The following is a 24,730-nucleotide window of genomic DNA, read 5'->3' on the forward strand; positions in this document are numbered from 1 at the left end:
TCCACGGGTCTGACCAGATCCCAGCACAGCCCCAGTGTTTGGGATTTGGCCTGGCTGCAGTTGAGGTATAACACAGGTTCCTGTCTGCCTCCTTCCTCATTACACACATAAATCTCCATTTCATGCTCAGCTGATGGAGGATTTGGTTGGCTGGGTTATGATCCTGGCTGCTGCTCCACAGCTGGCTCTGCACCAGCTCCGGCACTGGGGGGACACGCTCTCTGACCTCCCTGCCATCAGCACTCCTGGCCATGGATGAGCACACCAGAGCACGCTCAGACACCATCCCTGTGTCCATCCTGGCCCTTGTTCCCCCTCATTGTCTCTCCTGACAGAGCTCCATGTCCATCCCTCAGCTCTCCTGTCCCTTTTGCTCCGTTCCTTGTCCACAGTGACGTTATTGAGTCTGGAAGAAGCGATCCTTGGATATTACCCAGCTCTCTGGGACCCCTCCTCCCTCTAGGACATTCACCCATAGGATTCCTCCAAGAGGGTCCCTGGAGATGTCAGTTGGCTCTTCCCATGCCAGGCTCTGACTGGACATCCCTGGCAGCACATGGAGGCCTCGGGCCCTCCTGACACCACAGAGCTGCACATCCCACCTGTCTGTGGAGCTGCTCCCCTCCCAGATGGATCCACCTCCAAAATGTCACAGACCCACACGGTACCAGCAGCTGCAGAGGAGCCTTCTCAGGATTTTGCTGCTCAGTGACCCCAAGATGTGTTAGAAAGTCTCTTTTTCCAGCCCAGCAGTTGAAAAAGGAGTCAGAACTCTTCAGTTCTCAGTCTCAAGGTTGTTTATTGTATCTTATCTATGAAATTCTTTCTTCTGGCCTGCCAAGGTCCATTCAGTCAGAGGCACTCTGCCTGCCCCCAGAGTTTTTATACTAAAAACTACATGTACAATATTTACAATTGCTCACTATGTTAGACAGTGAGCTTCTACTCTAAACCCATCTAAAAGTGCCAACATCACAGCAGAAGATGGAGGCCAAGGAGGAAAGCTGGACACACCCAGATTCCTCCATCACCCCCTGAACCCCCATTCTAAAAACCCCAAAAATCTATTTCTCACCCTGTGACAAACTGATTATTATTCTACTTATATGTTTGTAGCTTGCAGATCTTCACATAAGGCTGGTAACTTGCTCCATGGGTCATAATCAAAACCACATCCTGGGCTCTGTGCCAGGGTCTCTGAGCCCCCTGGCAGGGGCCCTGGCACTCCAGGACAGCCAGAGGGATGTCCTGAATTCCAACATCCCCTGTGTTCCTCCACAGCCTCACCTGCTCACCCAGCTCCCTTCTGGGTGCTCCTTTAGGCACTCAGTGCTGCAGCAGGGCAATGCTGGGTCCAGTTCTGCTCAGGATTTTGTTCTTAGTGAGACACTTAGAGGCAGAATTTAGCAAGGAAGAAATCCTACACCTGGCCAAGGAGCCAACCTGGAGCTGAGCAGCACATCCTACAAGCACAGGGAGCACACACAGCCCTGCAGGCAGCACAGCCCTATGGAATTTCACTGCACACTGATGTTGGGCTTGGCTTGGGAAGGTTGCAGAGCAAGTGGAAATTCCCTCCAGGAAGGAAAATCTAGGAGCCAAGCTCTTGTGCAAGTGAAACAGGAAATTTGTCCCTGCTGTTTAGATAAATTTTTCTCCCCAAGAGAAGGGAGAGGGAACTTGGAATGTGCAAGTTATCCCTCCAGGAAACCTCATCCAGGAGCTGGGCTCCACCTGACCCAGCCTAGAGCAGAGCTGCTCCTCCTGGCTGCAGGCTGCCCAGGGACATCCCATGGCATGCCCCGAGCTGGCTGGCGTTGTGTAATGCAGCCTGGGCTGCTGCCAGGGCACGGAGCAGATGTCCCGAGGGATGTAATCCTGCCACGGCCTCGCTGCCGGCACATCCGATAACACAAAGGCTCCCGCTTCTCCCGTTCCCGTGAAAACAAAGGATTCTGCGGCGCTCCACACCCTCTAGTGGAGGCGGGAGCTCGGCACACCGAGATGATCCCAAATCCCACAGCTCAATCCAGGATCCCATTGTCTGACAGCTCCCCAGGCAGGGCCGGGACACATCCTCAGGGTGTGACAGCCCCGGGGACAGTGCAGGTGTCACTCCTGCAGCAGGTAAAGCCCTCCCCACAGTGCTCAGGCACTAAAGGATTAAACAAGAAGAAAGTCAGCTTTGAAAAACAGATTTTATTCACCATCCATTAGGCACAGCTGCTTTCTATAACCCACAGGAAAGCTGGAGTGGGAGTTTTTACAAGAGCATGGAGTACCAGGATAAGGAGGAATGGTTTCAACAGACAAAGGCTGGATGGGGTATTAGGGAGAGTGGGGAGGCCCTGGCACAGGGTGCCCAGAGAAGCTGTGGATGTATTCAAGGCCAGGCTGGACTGGGCTTGGAGCAACCTGGGATAGTGGAAGGTGTCCCTGCCCATGGCAGGGGTGGAAGGAGAGGGTCTCTATTTTCCCTTTCAGCCCAAACCCTTCTATGATTCTGTCAACAAGACCACACAGGAATTACCAAACTGCAAGAGCAGCTCTCACTATCCTGCAGAATCACCTCCTGCTCCAGCCACCTGAAATTAAAAAAACAAGATGTCCAGCCAGGAATGCTAAAGCCAGAGCCCCCATTCTATACACACCCATTCCTCTGGATCAGTGTTAATTGAAGCATCATCCACCCCAGCTCCCCCTAAAATCCTTCCCAAAAGCATCTCTACCACTTCCAGAGCCACATCACCCATCCCACAGCAACAACAAACTGCAAAAGCACTTGTTTTGGCAGGGAATGTTTGCCAGGAGCCAGGATCAGTGTGTGCCAGGCTCCCAGCACAGGCCCTCCCCTCCCCACACCTGCCAGGGCACACAGCCCTGAGGTGTCCCCAGGTGAACCCCCTGCAGGAGACAAACCAGACAGGTAAACAAGAGAGCAAAGTACACAACTTCCAACAAAGCCTTACATTTGCTCAAGTGCAAAAACCACCTTATCACTGTTCCCTGCTACGTGGGGAACAAAGTTGCAACTCAAACAGCATCTAGTGATAAATCAAGTAGACAAGTTCTCATTTCCATACCTGAGAGAGCACCAGTTTGACTTCACAAAACATTTTCAAAAGAAGACTCAGTACACATTAAAAAACCCCAACCTAACCCATTTTTCCCTGCATTAGGGGTGCAGCTGTTGTTTGCAGTATCATACATGACCATCAAAATGCTTCATGAATGTTCACACCTGTTACTGCACAGGTGAGGCCCAGCACGGAGCCCACCTGGGAGCTGCTCTCGGGCACGGGTGAGGCTGGCTGGCACCACCCAGCAGCCCTTCCCCAGCCCACAGACCCCTACCCCTGCCCAGGGGGGCACCATGGCTCCCACAACTCACCTGCTGCTCCCTCACCTCAGCAATGGCAGCACCCAGTCCTGCCTGTGTCACCATCTGGGGCTGAGCCCTGGCAGGAAACCCTGGCACACACAAAGTTCTGGGACACTCACAGCAAAAACAAACCCTGCTTTGGCTGTTGCAGCCCCCTCCCCACCACACAGCTCACCCCTTACACACCACGGGCCCCACTCCGCGCTCCCACCCTGCTGTGGGCCCAACACCTCCCCAGGGAGCAGCCACACCCCAGAGCTGTCCTTGCACAGCACCCCAGCCCTCCTACAGACACCCTACACAGTCCCAAAGCCCCCAGAGACCCCAAACCCTGCAGCCCCCAAAGCTCCAGCCCCCCAAACCCTGCCTCTCCCCACTGACCCCCAAGCCCTCACTACACCCCAATATCCCCCCTGTACCCCGACAGCTGCCTCCCCCAGCCCACCACAGAACCCCACACCCTGTCCCCCCAGGCCCTCGCTACCCCTCTTCACTGCATCCCAAGCCCCCCAAACCGCCTGCTCCGGCCTCCTCACCTTCACCCCTGCCTCCCACACCATCCTCCAACCCCACACCCTTCCCCCCATACCGCAATACCCGCCATTCTGATCATAAACCCCCCTGCACCCCCGAATCCAGCCGCCCCCAGACCTCCATGCCCTGCACTCCAGGACCTCGCTTCCCCCCCACTCCGCACCCCAAACCCTGAGTCCCCAATGTCCCCCACCTCCCACACCGCCTCCAGCCCCTGCTTACCCCGCACCCCCATTACCGCCCTTCCTGCACCCCACACTCTGCCCCCGACCCTCATCACCCCCAGCTCTGCAGACCCAACTCCATCTCCCCCAGCCCCCTCCCCGCACCCAACACCCCACACTCCGCTGACCCCCAGTTCCCATCCAGCCCGCCATGGCCCCGGCCTTCCCTCAGCGCCCCGGTGCCCGCCATAGCCCCGGCCTTCCCTCAGCGCCCCCGTGCCCGCCATGGCCCCCACCCTCCCTCAGCGCCCCCGTGCCCGCCATGGTCCCCACCCTCCCTCAGCGCCCCCGTGCCCGCCATGGCTCCCGGCCTTCCCTCAGCGCCCCCGTGCCCGCCATGGCTCCCGGCCTTCCCTCAGCCCCACGCGGCCGGAAGCGCGGCCCGAAGGGGCACCGAGAGCAGCCGCGGGCCGGAGCGCCGCGCAGGGCACGGCCCGCCAGGGACAGCGCCCTCGTGTGGCGTGAGCTGGGACTGCAGCGGCGGCCGGGAGCGGAGCCGGGAACGGGAGGGGAAGAGAGCCCAGCACTGTGGCCTCAGGGCCGGCAGAGAACGGGATCCCGTGCAGCTCGGAACGGCCCGGAGCTGCTGGTGCAGGGGGAGCCACGGAAATGCTCCACGGCTGGAGTTACAGAGATGCTCCAGGGGCTGGAGTTACAGAGATGCTCCAGGGGATGGAGTTACAGAGATGCTCCAGGGCTGGAGTTACAGAGATACTCCAGGGATTGCAGCCCCTCTGCTCTGGAGCTGGGCTGGCAGAGCTGGGGGTGCTCACCTGGAGAAGTGAAGGCTCCAGAAGAGCTCAGAGCCATTCCAGGGCCTGAAGGTGGCTTATAAAAAGATGGAAAGGGACTTTTTACACAGGCAGGTAATTTAGGACAGGACAGAATAGTTTTACATTAAAAGGAGTAGGAAGAAGCTCCTCCCTGGGAGAGTGCTGGCACAGGGTGCCCAGAGAAGCTGTGGCTGCCCCATCCCTGGAAGTGCCCAGGGTCAGGTTGTCTCACCTGGGACAGTGAAGTGTGTCCCTGCCCATGTCAGGGTGGAATGGGATGGGCTTTTAGGTCCTTTTCAACCCAAATCATTCCATCATTCCACTATTATAATCCCCCCCCAAAGGCAAAATCTCTGCACAGAGAGTTCAGAGGCTGTTCTTGGCTGGAGCTGAAACCACTGGGCAGTTAATACAGAGTAAATCACTATTTTGATTTAATATTCTGCTGATGGTTCTCAAGGCTGCCTATTTATGTTGAATTGTGCTTCACTTTCAGCAACTCTGACAGCCCCACTCCTGGCTGGGAGAGAGGCTTTCAGCACAAATACAGGTATCTTTCAAGAAATTTAATCACAATTTTCCCTCCAAGACATTTTGGTATAAACAGCCTCGGAGCAGAAAACCACTCCAACACACAAGCAATAACCCGCTCCCTGATGGCTCATTAAAAATGAAGCAGTGTTTAGTTTTATTTCTGCAGTAACACATTTTAGCAGGTCCAAGCTGTGCAAAACCTGGATGGGAGGAGCAGCTGGGAAAACCAAACATGACACCACCAGCAAACAAAAGCTCATTTTTGCCCATTAAAGCTTAGTGTGGCTTCTGGGTGCTGGCACATCCCCGCAGGGATTGGGTGACACAGGGACAGGTTTGTGCCACCAGCCCAGCCCCAGCTGAGCCAGCTGAGCAGGAAATCCCACACTGAGATTCCCTGGAGTGGGTGCCTGCCCTGAACACTGAGCTCTTCATTTCCTCTGCCCTTGTAAATACACAGCAGGAGCGTTCTGCAAACACCCAGGAACATCTTCCCAGTCCCTGTGAAAGCAGAGGGCACGATCCCTGCTTTGCACAAAGAATTGTGATGCAGGGGGATGAATGAAAACACAAATACCCGCAGATCTGAGGAGCTGACTCTGCAAAAGCTGCTTTTGAGCTTCTCAGAGTACAAAGCCCTTCCCTGCTGCCCTTTGACCAGCCCAGGGCTCTCCCCTCTCCCAACACAGCCCTGCTTTTCATGCCTTGCTGGTTTAATGCTGAGCTCACAATGCTCAGTGTTCTTTTTTTCCTCACAGATTTGTAGAATCTTTGAGGTTGGAAAAGACCTCCAAGACCACCAAATCCAACTGCGATTGCAGTGAAATCCTTCAGGGGTGCCAGGTACCCAGAGCACGGTGGGAGAGCCCTGGTGATGCCTCAGGGTTTGGCTTTTATATTTTTCACATTCTGTGCTGCTTTAGTTGTGTAATTCTGAGCTTCACATGAGGGGATGGTGAGCTCTGTGCACAGAGCAAGGAGACAAAACAATTCCTGCTCCAGCTGGGCACCAAGGACAAATGATCCAAATCTCACTCAAGACACAAACACCATGGGCTGGAGAGAGAAAAACAAGAATGGGACTGGATGGGCTAAAGCTGGAATGGGGCAATGAACTGCAAGATGCAAATGGAGCAGAACTGATCACAGTGACAGACCCCGTGAGTAGTTGTGCATTTTGGGACCATTTTGGTTCATCTTGGGTGCAGCCCTGGCTGGGCTCTTGTACTGCCCAAGGTGGATTCATGGAGGCCATTTAATAAATCCCTGCTCTATTCTTTGACTCTGTCCAGCTTCAGCTCTAGGTCAGCCTTGAGGCATCACTGGAGCCAAACGTGCAGTGTGGATGAGCCAGCCAGGCTGTGCTGGCTCCCCAGCCTTGTTTGCCACCAGCCTGGCGGGGAGGTGGAGGGACAATCCCAGCACTGTGGGCAGGGACAGCCACCACCCATTCCCTCCCTGGCCCAGGGCAGGTGTGTGCAGAATAAAAGCATTTCACGCCACGAGTTTTATTTGTGAAGGTAAAAGCATTTCACACCCGTTGCTGCAAACCCTGCATCCTGCTTGTGAAAAACGCCAATCGCTTGTTTTGAAAATTTTAGAAGTTTAATAGTAATAAAATGGTTATAAAAATAGTAATATAATTAGAGTAATAAAAATTTGGACAATTTGGATTAGGACAATATGAGACAATAGAAACAAAGAGTTATGGACGTCCAGGTACCTCTTTCTGGGCAACATAAGCCTGAAAAAGGGCACACGTTAACAGAGGATTAACCCTTAAAAACAATAACCTGTTGCATATTCATACATCTCATTCATGATGCATAAATTCCATTCAAATACAGGATTCTGCCTTGTCAGTGTCAGCTTCTTCCTTTGAATCCTAACGGTGTCTTCAGGGCTGAGCAAGGCAGAAAGAAGTTTGTTTCTTCTGATAAGAGACGATAAAAGAAGTTTCTTCTGGTAATGGAGCAATAAATTCTTTTTCTCCAGAAGATTTAGGTGTCCTGTGGCTGCTCACTGCGAGTCCTTTCTTTAAAAAAGTATCCTACATAGCATAGTTTCTATTTTAACATTATGTTATAACCTAAAACTATATTTAATGCACTACTTAAGAAAATTAGTACAGCATAACTTTCTAACACAACACATATAATATTCATTTTAATATTTGTGAAAAGCCAATCATAAAATAGGCATTTTTCACACTGCTGATCCCCCTGTGCCCCCCTCACAGTCGGTCCTTTGCCTCCAAGGCTGCTCACACCCTGCAGGCTTCCGTCCCTGCAGGCTTCCATCCCTCCTGGGTGCAATCCTGCCCAGCTCTGGCTGCCTGCAAACTCTGTGAATTTCATTTGTACAGCCCAGCTCAGGCTGATGGCAGGGACACTGCTGAAAACAAACATTCTTTTTTTCCGCTTTTGATAAAAGAAAACATTACCTCTCCAAGATTTACACAGCAGATCAAGCATAAACCTGAATTATCTCCCTCCTCTCTTTCTCCAGGGAGCAGATAATGGGTGGATGTCTCCATCCCTCTGCTTTGTTCCTCATCACCCAGCTTGGCAGCGTTTTGGTTGCTATTATACCACGCTCACACCCCTTGACATTTAAAGGGCTGTTGTTTGATTGCTGTCACAGTCCTGTACGTGGATCCTTCAACCAGTTCCCTCCTCCTCTTCCCACCCATGATGGATTTTCTGGTTTACTCCACAGTAATTTGCTTTCCTCCTGCTGTGCTCCAGCAGAATGCTTTCACTGTCAGATGTGGGGTTTGTGCCACATCACACCCGAGCAGCTCTGGGCACATTGGAGCTGCCCTATCAGGAAAACTGAACAGCACATGGATCTGGGAACCTGGACCTGCTGGGGTTGGATCCTGCTGCCTTTGGGGTCACTGCTGTGGTGTGGGATGTGACAGACCACAGATATTCTGGTGGGGGTCTGTAGTATCTGCAGGCAGCCCCGACAAGGGGAGAGAATGATGAGGAGGATTTCATTGATATTAGAAGGGTAATTAATTATTTTATAATACTATATTATTTTAAACTATATTATATTACATTGCATTTAAATTGAATTTGTTAAGTATTTAATTTTGTATATAACTGTATAGAATTTTTTGACTTTCAGTTGACAGTTTTGATGTACATACATGCTTGGCCCTGATGGGCCAAGGAAACAAAACACTGTTATTTTGGGTAAACAGTTTCTAGATTGTAGTCTACTTTGGTATAACACAGGTACAGCAAATAAGATAAGAATTGTTTTTTCTTTCTCTGAGGTTCAAAGAATGTGAAATATAGAAATAGTTTTGGAAGGAATTGTGTTTTGCTTTTCTCTGTGAAGAGAAATGTGGCTTTTTTCCTCCTGAGAAGCTGAGAGGCCTCAAGAACAAAAGGTAAACAATGGTTATCTGCTGCTGTGGAATGCAACAGGTGCATCTGGGATTGGTCTTGTGTGGTTGTTTCTAATTAATGGCCAATCACAGTCAGACTGTTTCAGACTCTCTGGTCAGTCACAGAATTTTGTTATCATTCCATTCCTGCTTTCATGTCCAGCCTTCTGATGAAATCCTTTCTTCTATTCTTTTAGTATAGTTTTAATATAATATATACCATAAAATAATAAAATAATAAATCAGACTTCTGAAACATGGAGTCAGATCCTCGTCTCCTCTCATCCTGGGACCCCTGTGAACACCTGGGACACCTGAGCCCAAGGCACTTGAAGAGCACACGTCCCTCCCACCCCAGTGATGAGCTGAAAGTTCAGGGATCTCTGCCTTCACCTGAAAAACGAAGTGAAAATTCCCTGCTCCACAGAGCTCAGTTACATCTGGGATTACTCCCATCACCCTGTCCTCTGTCCCCAGCTCCCCGCCGCAGAGAAGGTTGAAGAGGTTTGTGTGTCTAATAAATTCTTCTTCAATTGTTATTCACTTGCTTGACTTGCTTGTAGAGAAACATCCCTGAGCAAATCCAGCTGTGCTGGGGAAAGAAGTTTTCTCTCTCAGGCACTTGTCAGCGTCCCCAGCTGGAGGTTCCTCATCCCTCAGCCTGCCAGCTGGGCAGTTTGTGTGCAGAGCCAGCAGAGCCAGCTGGACTGGTGTCCTCCACTATGAAGATGACAAATCCAGAGCTGGTGGCCTGCTGTGACCTGCTGAGGAGCACTGCTGTGGCCAGGACTCTGCTGATTGCAGCATGTCCCCCTCGCTGCCTCCCACCTCCCAGGGGCTGCTTTTTTATTGTAGAATAGCTCATTGTGGCAAAATTTCTTCCATATCCAGTTCTATGTGGCTGTGCTTATTGTATTTGCAGGGTGCCTTGTGGCAGGGAGGAATGATGCATCTGACTCCATGTTCTCAAAAGGCTAATTTATTATTTTATGATGCTATATTATATTCAAGAATGCTATACTAAACTATACTAAAGAATACAGAAAGGATAATTACAGCAGGCTAAAAAGATAATAATGAAAACTCAGGACTCTCTCCAGCTTGGCCAATAAGTCAAAACAATTCACATGAAACCAATGAAACAATCACCTGTGGATAAACAATCTCCAAACACATTCCAAAGGAGCAAAACACAGGAGAAGCAAATGAGATAATATTGTTTTCCTTTTTCTCTGAGGCTTCTCAGCTTCCCAGGGGAAAAATCCTGGGTGACGGGATTTTTCAGAAAATGTGAATGCCACAGTGCTCTATCAGAATAGTTCACATGAGACTCCATTTACTCCATGGTGGAAAAAAGCCCATTTTTTATTCACATAACTCCTTTTTATACAGTTTTACAGACCTTGTGCAGGACTCCAGTTGCTCAGGAGCTTTCTTGCCAATTACTTTACTGGTTAGTAAAAGGTATTTTACTTGTCCATCAAATCTCTATATTCTTAAATTATTCACATATTTTCTTCCCTGCTACTCATGGGATAGAGTTAATGTTTATGCATGTGCTAGTTGTTTTTCACCCAGAAATAGATTGTTATGTTAACAAACTGTTCACACCAGGATTGCTTTCACATGGGCACTTGCAAACTGCTAGCTCGACAAGGCCAGCCACTGATATAACAGAGCAGGCATGATTTTATGAGGCCTTTTTCTTACAATTTTTCCACTTTCCTGCAGTTTTCCCCCTTTACTGCAACTGTGGCTCTCCTCACACCAGCTGTACCAGGTGTGGTTTGTCCTCTCCACAGGAGCACAGCCAGCAGCAGGCTCTGTGTCATGGAGCTGGACAAAACCCTCAGGGACAGAACCATGTGCCCATCCTGAGCTGCTCTCTGCTGTCAGGCACATGAATTAACACCTGCACAGCATCCTCAGGCCTCTCCACTGTTCCAAATTGCAAGGCCAGATGTATTCTGTCACCATCTGTATGGCAGTTGTCTTTTGTCAAGTGGGCAGTTTGCCTTATCTCTCTCTGAGTTACCACAATCACTCCTCCCTGGGGAGGGGACATCTGCTGATAACAGCTATTGAATGTCACTGCATGGCTGATAAGAACTACAGCATCCCATTGGGAGATGTGAGCCCAGAGGGAGGAGCCAAGCATTCCTACCTGGATAGAATCTGGAGATTCTGGAACACCAGCACAGCTTCTCCACTGGATTCCCCAGAGGAGCAGCAGCTGCCTCTTCTTCCACTGGATCTTCAGAGGAAGAATACATCCTTCTCTACAGGATCCTTGCTCCAGCAGAACCACCCCTGACACTGCAGGAGGGCTGAGCCACAATTCCAATGGGACTGCTGCCAACACCCTGACCCACAGGGTGTCAGGCTGGGTTCTGACTCTGTCAGTGTTGGTTTGGTTTACTGCATTGTTTATTTTATCCTTTTATTTTCTTCCCTATTAAAGAGCTGTTATTTCCTGCTCCCATATTTTTTGCCTGAGAGCCCCTTAATTTCAAATGTATAGCATTTGGGAGGGGTGGGGAGGGTTTACATTCTCCATTTCAGGGGAGGCTCCTGCCTTCCTTAGCAGGCACCTGTCTTTCCAAATGAAGACATCCACGGAGCTGTAACACCCCCAGAGTGGGCTGGAGAGTTGAGCACACCTGCAAGGGTGGCACTGTCCATGGCACAGGGTGCTGTGGTCTCTAGATGACATTTCCTGGCTTTATCCCTGCCTGCAGGATGGCATCAACACCAGCTGCTCCTCCCATGTCACCTGTTCTTGGGATTTCTGCTGGCTAGACTGATTTTGAGATACGTACAAGTCTTTTTTCTTAGCTTGGCAGCTGAAAGAGGAGTCAGGATTCTTTTCTTTTCATTTTTGTTTATTATTTCTTATCTATAACATTCTTTCTTTGGCTTGCTGAGGTCTGTTCAGCAGGTCATCTCCATCCTTGAGGGAACATCCTGCTCGGCCCAGGCCCCCTTGCTTTAGGCCTTTCTTTTTGTTATAATAAATGCTGAAATCACTTTAGTACCAGGAGCCCGCTCTCGTTTTTAACGTGTACTGTTTGTTTGGTTGTTATATTGTAAAAGGGGTTAAAAGGGGAGTTATAAGAAATTACACCTCAGTAAAGTGCAGCACCCCCAGTGAAACGAGCCAGCCTGGACAGAACTGTAATGGCCAAGCAAGGCCTTCAACCTTCATGCAAATGGAGGATACAAACAGAAACCAATCCAGAGGGACAATAAACAGGATAAATGGGGAATCTGACCCAAAGAAGCTGTGCTGTTTCCTAGGAGCATGCCCCCTTGCTTTGGGCCTTTCTTTTTATTATAATAAATGCTGAAATCACTTTAGCACCTGGAGCCTGCTCTTGTTTTTATCAGCAGCACAGCCAGAGCTGTGGCTGAAACGATCTGCTGAAATTATCCAAGGAAATGCCTCTGTGTTGTATCCTGGTCTGACACCCTCTTGTTCCACCAAACCCACATCCCTAAGGGCTCCACAGCCCCAGCCAGGCATTGGAACCACTCACAGAGCCCTCACACCCCCAGCTGCCTCCCCAGCACCCCAAAAATCTGCTCAGCAGGGCCACAGATGCGCGGGAGACACTTCCAACGCAGACGTCAAGGATGAGTTGGTGCCCTTTGCAATCTCCTTCTGCTGCATTCCTATAAAGTGTGGCCAATTTGCATAATAAACACGAGCTATAAATGTCAAAATGGGCCACATCCATGTCTTATTTTCAGTTCAGTCTCTGATTGCATCTTTTTGACTCTAACTTGCCTTTGCAAATAGCTGGAGCCTGGCACTCTGTGGCTGCTGCTTTCCTGGATCCGTGGGGTTGGGCTGCAGCAAAATGCAACATCCCCAGAGCTCCTGCCTTCCCTGCAGATGCAATTTTATGGCTCTGTCTCTGCTGCCTGGCAAGAGTGGGCCCAGGGAGGAGAGGAAAGTGTTGGCCCAGGAGGCAGAGCTGGACGGCAGCCTGGGGAAATGGAGGGGCTCCTCTGCATGCTGTCAGGAAAATCAATCCACAAACACCAGAGGTTTATGTCCAAAAACGAGACAGAGGAGTCCTTTTACTTTATTTGAATAAAGAGAGAGGCCATGGGGCATTCCCCTGCAGTCTCTCAAATTTTTAGAGGACGCAGCCTCCTTTTTACCCCAATTTTCCTGGCCACATTTCCCTTCTCTCTTTCCCCATTTCTGAAGTACTTGAGAGGTTCAGACTTCCTGAAATTCCTGATACCAAAGATTCCCCTATAATGTACAACCCTCCCTTTAAATTTTTAATTCTTACAGAATTTAGGGGTTTTTCTTCCCCATTGTTTCTTTCCTCTTTCAGTGTCTAATTTCATTTATCAGCAAATCTGCAGTTTATTTGTAGAGGCAAATATCTTTTTCCATTCATCAATCAGTGGAATCCTTCCCATTGTTTCTTTTATCTCCTAGTGCTGGTTTTATGTACCAGCAGACCCACAGCTGGTTTGTAAAGACAAATCTGCTGTTCCTCTCGACGCCAAGAGGGAAACTGAGGCAGAACCAGGCAGGGATCTGGCTCTCCATGGCAGATCCACGCTGCAGATCAAGGTCCCCAGCGCCACCATCATCTCACCTTGCTCTGCACCGTGTCCAGTGCCACAAGGATGGGAACATGTGGATTTTCCAAAATGGTGTTTTTGCAGGTGCAGAGTGAGGAGAGACAGCATCAAACCCTGGCACCTTCAGACTTATCCGTGCACTCCTCTCCTGCTGAGCTGAGGACAAACCCCACACAAATCCTATATAAACCCACCTGCTGCCCCTGTGATGGCCCCATGGTGGGCCTGCATCCCATGCGTCGTTTGAGCCTTGTCCCCAAACATTTCCAGATCCCTACAGCACCGCTCCTCATTCCGCTCTTCAAATGCAAATGAGGATTTGCAGGGAGCCATTTGATTCACGGGTTCATCCTTTATTTTGGCAGATAGCATCAGTTAAACGCCTGCTTATTTCTGCTTTCTGAGAACAATATAAACCGCTTAAGTACACATGCAAGACAGACTGAGCCCGAAGTGCTTATGAGCTGTTTGATTTACCGAGGTGTCTTTATCTTTGCTGAGTATCTCACAAAGTCATTTATTATTTAGCAGTAAATTACAGTAGAGGGTCTGTGATTTTCAACAACAGAAATTAATATCCCAGCGCTCCTTTGTACCATATATATCTATAATTTACAGCACGGGAACCGGCCAGACAGAGCTGCAAGACCATCAGTTTCCTTTCTCCCTTGTTACCTGCTGATCACTGCTGCATAGCAGGAATAAAAAATGGACTGGCAGGAGAGACACTCCAAGAGGAAAGGGTAGTTTTAAATTAAAAGTCCAGTTTTTGTGGTTCTCAAGAGGCCCCCTTTGCTTCCCACTGCCCTCCTGCGCACACATCACTTATGGCTAATAAAGTGAGCAGGCAGCAATCTGGCCTTAAGACAGCTGAGTTTTAACCTCACTGGTTCTGTGCTTGGATAATAATAGTTATTATTATTATTATTATTATTATTATTATTATTATTATTATTATTATTATTATTATTATTATTATTAATGTAAATATATAAATATAAATAATTAAATTATATGAAATAATCTGATTATAATAAATTTTTTAAAATGTAATATTATTATTATTATTATTATTATTACTACTACTACTACTACTACTACTACTACTACTACTACTACTGCTACTACTGCTACACCTTCAAGCCTTGGAAAAACACACTGTTGAATTCCTTGCCCACTTGCCCACAGTGGAGGGGTGGCCAGAGGTGGTACAGAATCAGAATTCCAGAATAGTCAAGGTTGGAAGGGCCCTCTGGAGATCCACCCTGCTGCCAAGGCAGGGTTACCTGGAGCAGGGCACATGGAAACACATCCAGGTGGGTTTGGAATGTCCCCAGAATGTGACTTTAGGAAAAAGAACACATGCCTGGAGCTCCAACCCCTTCCTTTGGGTCTGTGCCAGCTCACCATCAGCAGCCTGGTGCCAGGTTCAAGAGCAATATCATGGCCAGAGAGTTTTATGGGCTGTGTCAGGCTCTGGCTGACACAAAGCAGCCAATAATTTATAGCAATCTCATGTACTACAAAGGCAAAACATGTCCCTCTTGGATGGAGCTCTGCAAGCCTGAGGGATAAATCAGCTCCAGCAGGGAGCAAAGATGAGAAAAGCAGAAAAAAAGACCCAAAATGTTCTACTTGGATCCTGTGGAAGGAGGGGAGAGAAGGGGCCCTGCAGATGCCCCCCTGGTGTGGGGTGTGTGGGCTGTGCTGTGGTTTCTGAGCCCTGCCTGGACCTCCAGCATCTCCTTCCATCACCTCTTGTCCATGCCCACGTGAGAACCTCACCCTCCTGGAGCCCACCTGGGCTGAGGATGAAGAGATTTTGTCCCTGCAGAGCTGTGGGGAGGCCAGGGGCTGCACCCCAGGAGCCATCGGGGGGTGGCAGGGGTGCACTCAGCAGTCACTCATTCCTTATTCCTTATTCCTTATTCCTTATTCCTTATTCCTTATTCCTTATTCCTTATTCCTTATTCCTTATTCCTGCCTGGAGAGGAGGCATGGCCACAGCACTGCCCTCAGGTCTGGCACAGGGCTTGTGCTGTTGGCCAACAAACCCATCCTCTGGAATAATCCCAGAACTCTCAGCTCTGCCTGAGATGCTGCCAGGAGGAGCAGCACCCTTGGGTGCTTTCTGCAAGCCCCACCTCAGCCCACGCAGAGCAGCACAACCCAACCTCCCTGCACCTCCAGAGGGGTTTCACTGCACCAGCAACCAGAGTTCCTCACACCAGGGCTGTGCCACTCTTGCCATGATGGTTCTGCCACAAGGACCAGGCTCCCTGGCCTGCTGATCCCTCATTTCCAACCTGTCTCAGGCTGAAAGCTGTAGCTGGGGATGTGTTCTGTTCCCATCTGTCAGAGCTGGGGCAGTTCTCTGCTGTCCTTTGGGCAGTTTTTCCTTTATCTCTCCCACAGCCAACCCTCCCTCCAGGAGATCTCTGCTCTCCATGGCCACTGAGTGTCCCTGCAGGGCTGATCCAATCCCAGCATCCCATGGGGAGATGCTCCGCCCAGGGGAGGAGCCAAGCATTCCTGCCTGGATCCAATCTGAGCCTGGCACAGCACAGCAGCCTTTGCCCCCTGCATTGCCAGAGGAGCAGCTTTCTGCTGCCCTGCATGGCCAGAGGGAGCCCAGGCCCATCTGCAGCAGCCCTGGAGCTGCAGAGGAAAACTCCCCCCTTGTGCAGGATCCCTGCTGCAGCAGAGCCACAGCTGGCACTGCAGGAGGGCTGAGCCCCCATGGGATGGGGCTGGGACACCGCCCTGGCACACAGGGGACAGGGCATGTTCTCACTCCATCAGTAGTTTTGTTTTTTGTAATATTACATTTGTATTTTTTAAATTTTTCTAATAAAGAACTGTTATTCCTACTCCCATATCTTTGCCTGAGAGCCCCTAATTTCAAAATTATAATAATTCAGAGAGAGAAAGGTTTGCATTTTCCATTTTAAAGGATGCTCCTGCCTTCCTTAGCAGACACCTGTCTGTTCAAACCAAAACAACCAAATTTGCTCACCACGGTCTCACAGGCTGGATCGCTCCCAAATTATATGTGTGCCCTTCAATTTCTCAGCTAAATTAAGAGTTGTTTTCCTTGCAGCCAGCCAGATAAAAACATGGAAAGACATCAGGAAACTCAGCCTGTAACAAGTCACACTTTTCCTCTCTCTTCTCCTCAATGTGGTGAAATTTCCAAGGAGAAACCATGGCAGAGCTATTAGTCTTTGTTTTGGGGAAGAAAGCAAGCTGATTAGAAGCAAACAAAAAGCAAGAGCTGTGGAGTCCCAGAGGCTCCCTTGCAGGAGTTCCAAGGGAAAAAAACGAATAAAAAACTGGAAACGTTAGAGCAAGACATTTAAGCTTTGAAGACCATATCAGTTATGGATGAATTAAACCAGACAGTAATTAGCACTGAAAGCTACAATACCTGAGGAGATGGGGGAAATTGGTTTCTTCATGTTCATCAAGCCCCTCCAGGGATGTTCCTGCCAGATTGGGTTTAGGGACAGGCTCTGTTGTCCCTGGCAGTGTCTGCACGTGGTGGCTGGGCTGGGACAGGGGTTATCATCAGGGAAATGCTGCTGCCTCCTGGTTTGGGATTGCAGCTGTCAGGAAAATTAATCCACAAACACCAGAGGTTTATGTCCATAAAGGAGACAGAGGAGTCAATTTTTGATTTATTTGAATAAACGGAGAGGCCATGGGGCATTCCCCTGGGGTCTCTCAGATTTTTGGAGGACACAGCCTCCTTTTTATCCCAATTTCCCTTCTCTCTTTCCCCATTTCTGAGGTACTTGAGAGGTTCAGACTTCCCAAAACACCTGATACCAGAGATTCCCCTCTAATGTACAACCCTCCCTTTTAATTTTTAATTCTTACAGAATTTAGGGGTTTTTCTTCCCCATTGTTTCTTTCATCTTTCAATATCTAATTTCATTTATCAGCAAACCTAAAGTTTATTTGTAAAAGCAAGTATCTTTTTTCCATTCATCAATCAGTGCAACCCTTCCATTGTTCCTTTCACCTCTCAGTGCTGGTTTTATGTACCAGCAGACCCACAGCTGGTTTGGAAAGACAAATCCTCCATTCCTCTCAAGCCCACCCTGGGATCCCTGCCCGGAGCAGGGATGGGACAGCAGCCCCTGTGCTCCCCCAGGAACTGTGCTAATCCCCAGGATGATGCCACTTGGAGCTGGAGATAAGGAGGGAGCACAAAACTCCTCCAGGAGCCTTGGGAGGCACCTGAAGTTTATCTGCTCGGTGTCTGCTGGCTGGAGATTAAAGCTTTTATTTCCTTCTTTCCAGCGGCAAGAGAAAAAAAAAAAACCCAGTAAACAGGGGAAAAGCCCATCCTGCATGCAAGGCATGATCCTGAAATAAATACCACAGCTATGTTATCCCATTAAAAAAGCATTTAGCTTTGAGCTCAGCACACCTCGAGCTGCAGGAGCTCTGGCTGTGGAGGGGAGGGGGATTGGTGCCTGCCAGCTGCTCCTGCCTCTTGGCAAACCATTTCCTCCTGGGGCAGGAATTATTTAACAGAGCCACTCGACTACAGACCTGCCCAGGAGTTAATTTACTCGAAAAACCAATAAATTAGGTTAGGTACCGCTGTAGATCAGGAGTCCTGAGCGCAGATGGGATCCAGCTCTCCAAGAGTTCCACCTTTCCTCTGTAAATAATCCTGTCAGGCTCCCCTTGCTCTGCCCATCCTGCCTGGAGCTCTCGAGCTGCAAATTCCTCTGCTGGTCCTGCAGCAAAGGAATGGCTGGAAATGGATTTGTAGAGAGTTCTCAGAAGGCCCACACAGTGTGCATCTGTATGCAAACTTTGAGATAAGAAATGGTGACTTAGAAATGCCATGGAAGGGGACAGACATTGCTGAGAGAGAAATGGAGAAAACAACACTGACAGAGTCAGAATAACACTGAAGAAACAAGTTACAAAGGATGGCCTTGCCAAAATGACTGGATATTTTGGAGAAATAGAACCATGGAAGGTGCATTGTAGTAGGACCCACAAACAGTAATTTTAGATTATTTGCTTCGAGGCATTTACAGCATGGTGTGGCAAAAGCTGAATGTTTTTGAAGCATGGTGTGGCAAAACCAGCATGGTGTGGCCAAGAAACACTTATAGTGTATTGTAATTAGGAAATAGTTGGCTTCTGATTGTGATGGAATAAATTATAACCTCTGTATTGTCTCACCCTTCACATGAGACTGAAAATGGAATAAATTTTTTTTAAAAACACCTCTCAGTAACCCCATCTCTGGGTCAGGAAAAGGGTATTGTCCAACAGCCTGGAGCTGGGAATGGAACTCTTGAGCTGCAAATTCCTCTCCTGGCTCTGCAGAAAAGGGATGGGTGGCCCATTGTGCTCTGATGGGCCTCCAAGGGCAGCGAATCGCCCAACCTGCAGCAGATGAATGGGAAGGAAACGCTTCACAACACCGGGGCAGAGATAAGGATGCTCGGTGGGAAGAAAAAGCCAGCGAGATCTCTATCAAATAATGTGCTCCTGTGTGATTCTCACAGTGGGGAGGCTGTGCTGGGCTCCCTGGCACTTTGGGGAGGGAAATTCAGCACGGTGGAGATTACACAAAGCATTAAATTCTGTTTGCACTGCAACAGAGTTAATCAATTTGCATTTTTTTTGGATGGTAAAATGAGGCAGCAAGGGCCAGCTCCAGCCCTTCCACCCGTGTGGGTGCTGATGGTGGGGGGCACTGGTGGCTGCACCAGCTCGGGTTTGGCACACTGGGCTTGCAGCTGCATCCCTTGTCCTTGCTGGGGTGACAAGAGCAGGGGATGTGTCACCCACCCCTATGGCGAGAAACCCCTCTGCCCTCAACATCCCCAACTCTTCACAGGTCCCTCCTTCTACCTACCTCTTCTTTATCTTTTTACCTCCCTCCCATTTTACAGCTTTTATCTCAATTCCAGCAGATCACAGCTGACCCTTCCTGCCAAAACTTTCATCCCTTTAGATGGGAAGGTTGTGAGACACCCTCATGACTGGTGCCTCAGCAGCACATTTCAAACCCTGCCTCAGTGCTCACACTGCTGAGGAGCTGGGAAAAGAGCGTGGGAGAAATGATGCTCACTTCCAAAAATTTAAATGGTTTATTAAAACCTTATCAATAATACAACAGAAGACTGAATAGAGAAAATATTATGCGAGCAGAGGATTTTTCCCACCACACGCTCATCCACACAATGGAGGTTCTGCCTTTTAACCCTTTTGCCCCTCCCAAAGTTCTGAACTCCTTCTTTGCTGTCCAGTGCTGGAGATCACTTTCTTAAATCTTGATTGGAGGTCAGATGCTGTCATAGTGACAATCTGACCCTCCCAAGCGTCCCAAACTCAGATCACACCCTGATAACAACACAGGGGGGTAAAACACAACTATAAATCTTTACAACTTCTCCTAACACATGATATTTGCCTTTTAATTGTGAGAATCAACCATCCCATTACTCATCCATCACAGGCAGCGCAGCACAGCAGGAGAACTGCATCCAGCAAGGGCTTGCTGTGGTTTTAAAAAGCTCTGGACCAAGCATTTTCATCCTGAACCATAAATTTGAAAAGCCTTTTCACCCTGGAATATTTAAGCTTCCTGCTGAGAGCCTCAGATTACCAAACATCCTTCACATGAGGGAGTTTGAGGCTTCTCCTCCCATCATTTTGAGGCTTCTCCTGCCATCATTTCCCCCTAATCTTAGGAGAAGAGGACAGAATGAGGCAGGTACAGGGCTCAAAGCCATGCACCCCTCCCTGTTCCATGTCCCCATCTGCAGAGCTGAGAAAGGCTGAGCCCTCCTGGTGGATACAGCTCTGAGCAACCTCAGGGCCACTAGGTGTCAGTGGAGACTGGGGATGGGGAGGGAGGAAAGGAAAAGAGGAAAAAAGGAAAGGAAAGGAAAAAGGAAAGGAAAGAGGAAAGAAAGGAAAAGAAAAAAAGGAAAAAAGGGGAAAAAAAGGAAGGAAGGAAGGAAGGAAGGAAGGAAGGAAGGAAGGAAGGAAGGAAGGAAGGAAGGAAGGAAGGAAGGAAGGAAGGAAGGAAGGAAGGAAGGAAGGAAGGAAGGAAGGAAGGAAGGAAGGAAGGAAGGAAGGAAGGAAGGAAGGAAGGAAGTGGCGGAAGGAAGTGGCGGAAGGAAGTGGCGGAAGGAAGTGGCGGAAGGAAGGAAGTGGCGGAAGGAAGGAAGGAAGGAAGGAAGGAAGGAAGGAAGGAAGGAAGGAAGGAAGGAAGGAAGGAAGGAAGGAAGGAAGGAAGGAAGGAAGGAAGGAAGGAAGTGGCGGAAGGAAGGAAGGAAGGAAGTGGCGGAAGGAAGTGGCGGAAGGAAGTGGCGGAAGGAAGGAAGTGGCGGAAGGAAGGAAGTGGCGGAAGGAAGTGGCGGAAGGAAGTGGCGGAAGGAAGGAAGGAAGGAAGGAAGTGGCGGAAGGAAGTGGCGGAAGGAAGGAAGTGGCGGAAGGAAGGAAGTGGCGGAAGGAAGGAAGGAAGGAAGGAAGGAAGGAAGTGGCGGAAGGAAGGAAGGAAGGAAGGAAGTGGCGGAAGGAAGGAAGGAAGGAAGTGGCGGAAGGAAGGAAGTGGCGGAAGGAAGGAAGGAAGGAAGGAAGGAAGGAAGGAAGGAAGGAAGGAAGGAAGGAAGGAAGGAAGGAAGGAAGGAAGGAAGGAAGGAAGGAAGGAAGGAAGGAAGGAAGGAAGGAAGGAAGGAAGGAAGGAAGGAAGGAAGGAAGGAAGGAAGGAAGGAAGGAAGGAAGCCCCCATCCCAACCCTCCTCTTCCTCCTCCCTCTCCTCAGGAGCTTTTCTGCTGCCCCTCACTGCCACGTCCACCTGGGACCCTCTCCAGCAGGCTGGGCTCACTCCCAGCATTGACACATAACAAATAAATACCAAATGCCTTATTTTTGTGGAAAATGAGGTGTGGGGATGCTACCAAGCAGAGAGATTTGATTTTGTGCTCACTGAATTATGACACATCAGTGGCAACCTCCCAATGAGATGCAGTTTCACATCACCAGTGGATGACTATTTAGACAGAGTTTGAAGTAATTCCTCAGCTTTTCCCAGCAAAACACTTCAATACCACCTTTTCCCCAGCAAATATACCCTGCAATTTCCTTTTCTAGTTAAAAAAATAAGTGCTTTGCATCAAATTCTCAACTATTTTTGCTGTGGGCTGAAGGTTCAGAGCTATTAAATGGCACAGGAGGGTAAAACTCCCATTATCTTGCCAGCCTGGAGCTCCCTTTGTCCTCCCTGTTTCCAGACCTGGCATCCATCCCTCAAATACAAAAACTTCCATTTCCAATTCCATTTCTGTCCTTCCAAATATGTTCCAAGACTCAGAGGGCTACAGAAGAGCAGCCGGGCCCACACCCCAAAAGCCCAGACTGAGGAGAAGATTTCACTTTCTTTGAGCTTATTTTTTAATTTTTCATTCAGTTTGATTTTTGTTTTATAAATAAACCATTTTTTTTTCATGGTTTATTGGCTGAAGAGGTTCTTGGAGATAAAGGTTGCCTTGCATCCATGGTGGGTGGATGGAGAGAGGCTTGCTGGGCTGGAATCACCTGTTGCCAACTGAGGGCAGAGTCAGGGGGGTGTTCTGCTGAATTTCCTGGGATTTTGGGCAGCAAGTGCATGGATAGGGGATTTTGTAGCTCTGAGCTCTGGGCTGACAGGGGAAAACCAGCCCTGAGAAGATTTTCCAGGGAAAAACCAGCCCTGAGCATCTCTTTAATGGTAAAACCAGCCCTGAGCAGCTCTGACAGAATAAAACCAGCTCTGAGAATCTTCTCCAGGGTAAAACCAGCCCTGAGAAACTTTTCCAGGGCAAAACCAGCCCTGAGCAGCTCTGCCAGGGCAAAACCAACCCTAAGCAGCTCTTGAAGGGTAAAACCAGCCCTGAGAGGCTTTTCCAGGGCAAAACCAGCCCTGAGCAGCTCTGCCATGGTAAAACCAGCCCTGAGCAACTCTTCCTGGGCAAAACCAGCTCTGAGAATCTGTTCCAGGATAAAACCAACCCTGAGAGCTCTGCCCCATGCACACCCAGGCCTGGAGATGCTCCCAGGGATGCTGCAAACCCTGAGTGGGATTTGCACTTTATTAAACCCACCCACAGATGCTTTTGGAGCCACAGGGACGAGGGGAGGCTTTAAGAGACATTTTGGCCAAGGTCTGGCTGCCACATTTCAGGGTGGGAGTGGGGACAGAGTGAGGCCACCCCTGAACCCCCTGGCAGAGCCACACAGCAGCCCTGCCCTGAATAATCCATCAACCCCAGGAGTGAGAGTTCCATCCCAGCCTTTCCTGGGCAGGGCTGATCCAAATGCAGCCTCCATCCCAGGATCCACAGGGCCTGGCCAGGCTGGGCACTGCCTCGGAGCTCCCAGCAAGCAGGAAAACAGCTATTAGGCTTTTTTGAAGCCTTCTGAAGGGAATTAAAATGGAATTAAGTGGCTTGCTTCAGCTTAGTCAGTACAAATAAACCTTCAGCTTTTGGATTAGCAATGCCAGAGCAGGAGCAGTGGCTGCTGGAATTTTTTTCTTTCCATTTCCCCCCTCCTTTTGAATTTTTTTTTTCTCTCCTCTCTTTTTAATTTCATTCTTGTCATTCAGGGCAGCAGAGTGTCAAAGCAGGCTGGATTTTCTCCAGGCAAGCTCAGCCTTTGCAGCCACGGTGCTGCTGCTGTCGTCCCTCATGGAAATAAAGGAAGAAGCAAAACCAACCACCCCAAAACTTTAATCCCAATTCACACTGGGGCCTTTCACCCCCACAAGAGCCCAATGCAGATCTCATTTTTCATGTATTGGAGAACATTTGGGAAATAAATGAGCAGTTTGCTCTGAAATCTGGAGCTGGGCTGGCACAAAGGCAGCCAGGGTGATCCATCCCTTCCCTAAAATACTGAATTAATGTGAGGAGCACTCATTTCTTCAGGTACCTGACAGCCAGCTTGGGCCTCAGTTTCCCCCACTGCAAAATCCCACTGCTGATTCCTCCAGTGCATGGATGCACAGAATCATTTAGGCTGAGAAAAATCTTTAAAATCAAGTATAACCTTTAAAATCAAGGGTAACCATTAACCCAGCACTGCAGGACTGGATATCAACTTGTAACTGCGCTTATTTATATAAATAGATATAGATATAGATATAGATATAGATATAGATATAGATATAGATATAGATATAGATATAGATATAGATAGATATAGATATAGATTAAATCATGGAACCAGAGGTTGGAAAAGACCTTTAAAATCAAGTGTAACCTTTAAAATCAAGTGTAACCATTAACCCAGCACTGCATAGCTGTTTATCAGCTTGCAACTGTACTTATTTATATGAATAGAGATATATAGAGAGATGATATAGATATAGATTAGATAGATATAGATTGGATATATATAGATATAGATATATAGATATATTAGATGTAGATATAGAAGATATAGATTATATAGATATAGATTAAATATAGATATATAGATATAGATTTAATCATGGAAGCAGAGAATCATTTATGTTGGAAAAGACCTTTAAAATCAAGTGTAACCTTTAAAATCAGGTGCAGCCATTAATCCAGCACTGGATATCAACTTGTAACTGTGCTTATTTATATAAATACAGATATAGACAAAGATATAGATAGATATAGATAGACAGATAGATAGATAGATAGATAGATAGATAGATAGATAGATAGATAGATAAATAGATAGATATAAAGATATAGGTTAGATATAGGTTAGATATAGATGATCTAGATATATAGATTATATAGATAGATAGATATATAGATATAGATTTAATAATGGAAGCAGAAAATCATTTAGGTTGGAAAAGACCTTTAAAATCAAGTGTAACCATTAACCCAGCACTGCATGACTGGATATCACTTGTAACTGTGCTTATTTATAAAAATATAGATATTTAAAGATATATAGATAGATATAGACACAGATATAGATGATATAGATATAGATACCGATATAGATATAGATATAGATATAGATGATATAGATATATTTAATCATGGAAGCAGAGAATCATTTAGGTTGGAAAAGACCTTTAAAATCAAGTGTAACCTTTAAAATCAAGTGTAACCATTAACCCAGCACTGCATGACTGAATATCAACTTGTAATTCTGCTTATTTATATAAATACAGATATTTAGAGAGATATAGATCTAGATATATAGATATAGATGAGATATAGATTTAATTATGGAAGCAGGGAATAATTTAATTATGGAAGGACCTTT

General features: G+C 48.1%; 1 long non-coding RNA gene and 1 other non-coding gene across 2 annotated transcripts; both read right to left on the reverse strand.

The window, feature by feature from the left end:
* Nucleotides 1-2,179: 2,179 nt before the first annotated feature.
* LOC131092301 (uncharacterized) lies at nucleotides 2,180-3,586 on the reverse strand. Its single transcript, XR_009115483.1, has 2 exons — nucleotides 3,392-3,586; nucleotides 2,180-2,585 (listed from the first exon to the last, which is right to left on the reverse strand). It is a non-coding gene; the product is annotated as an uncharacterized LOC131092301 (long non-coding RNA).
* Nucleotides 3,189-3,344, reverse strand: LOC131092434 (small Cajal body-specific RNA 16). The gene has a single exon (XR_009115498.1). It is a non-coding gene; the product is annotated as a small Cajal body-specific RNA 16 (non-coding RNA).
* Nucleotides 3,587-24,730: the final 21,144 nt, after the last annotated feature.

Source organism: Melospiza georgiana, chromosome 21 (genome assembly GCF_028018845.1).
Source record: "Melospiza georgiana isolate bMelGeo1 chromosome 21, bMelGeo1.pri, whole genome shotgun sequence".
In the NCBI taxonomy this organism is placed as follows: domain Eukaryota; kingdom Metazoa; phylum Chordata; class Aves; order Passeriformes; family Passerellidae; genus Melospiza; species Melospiza georgiana.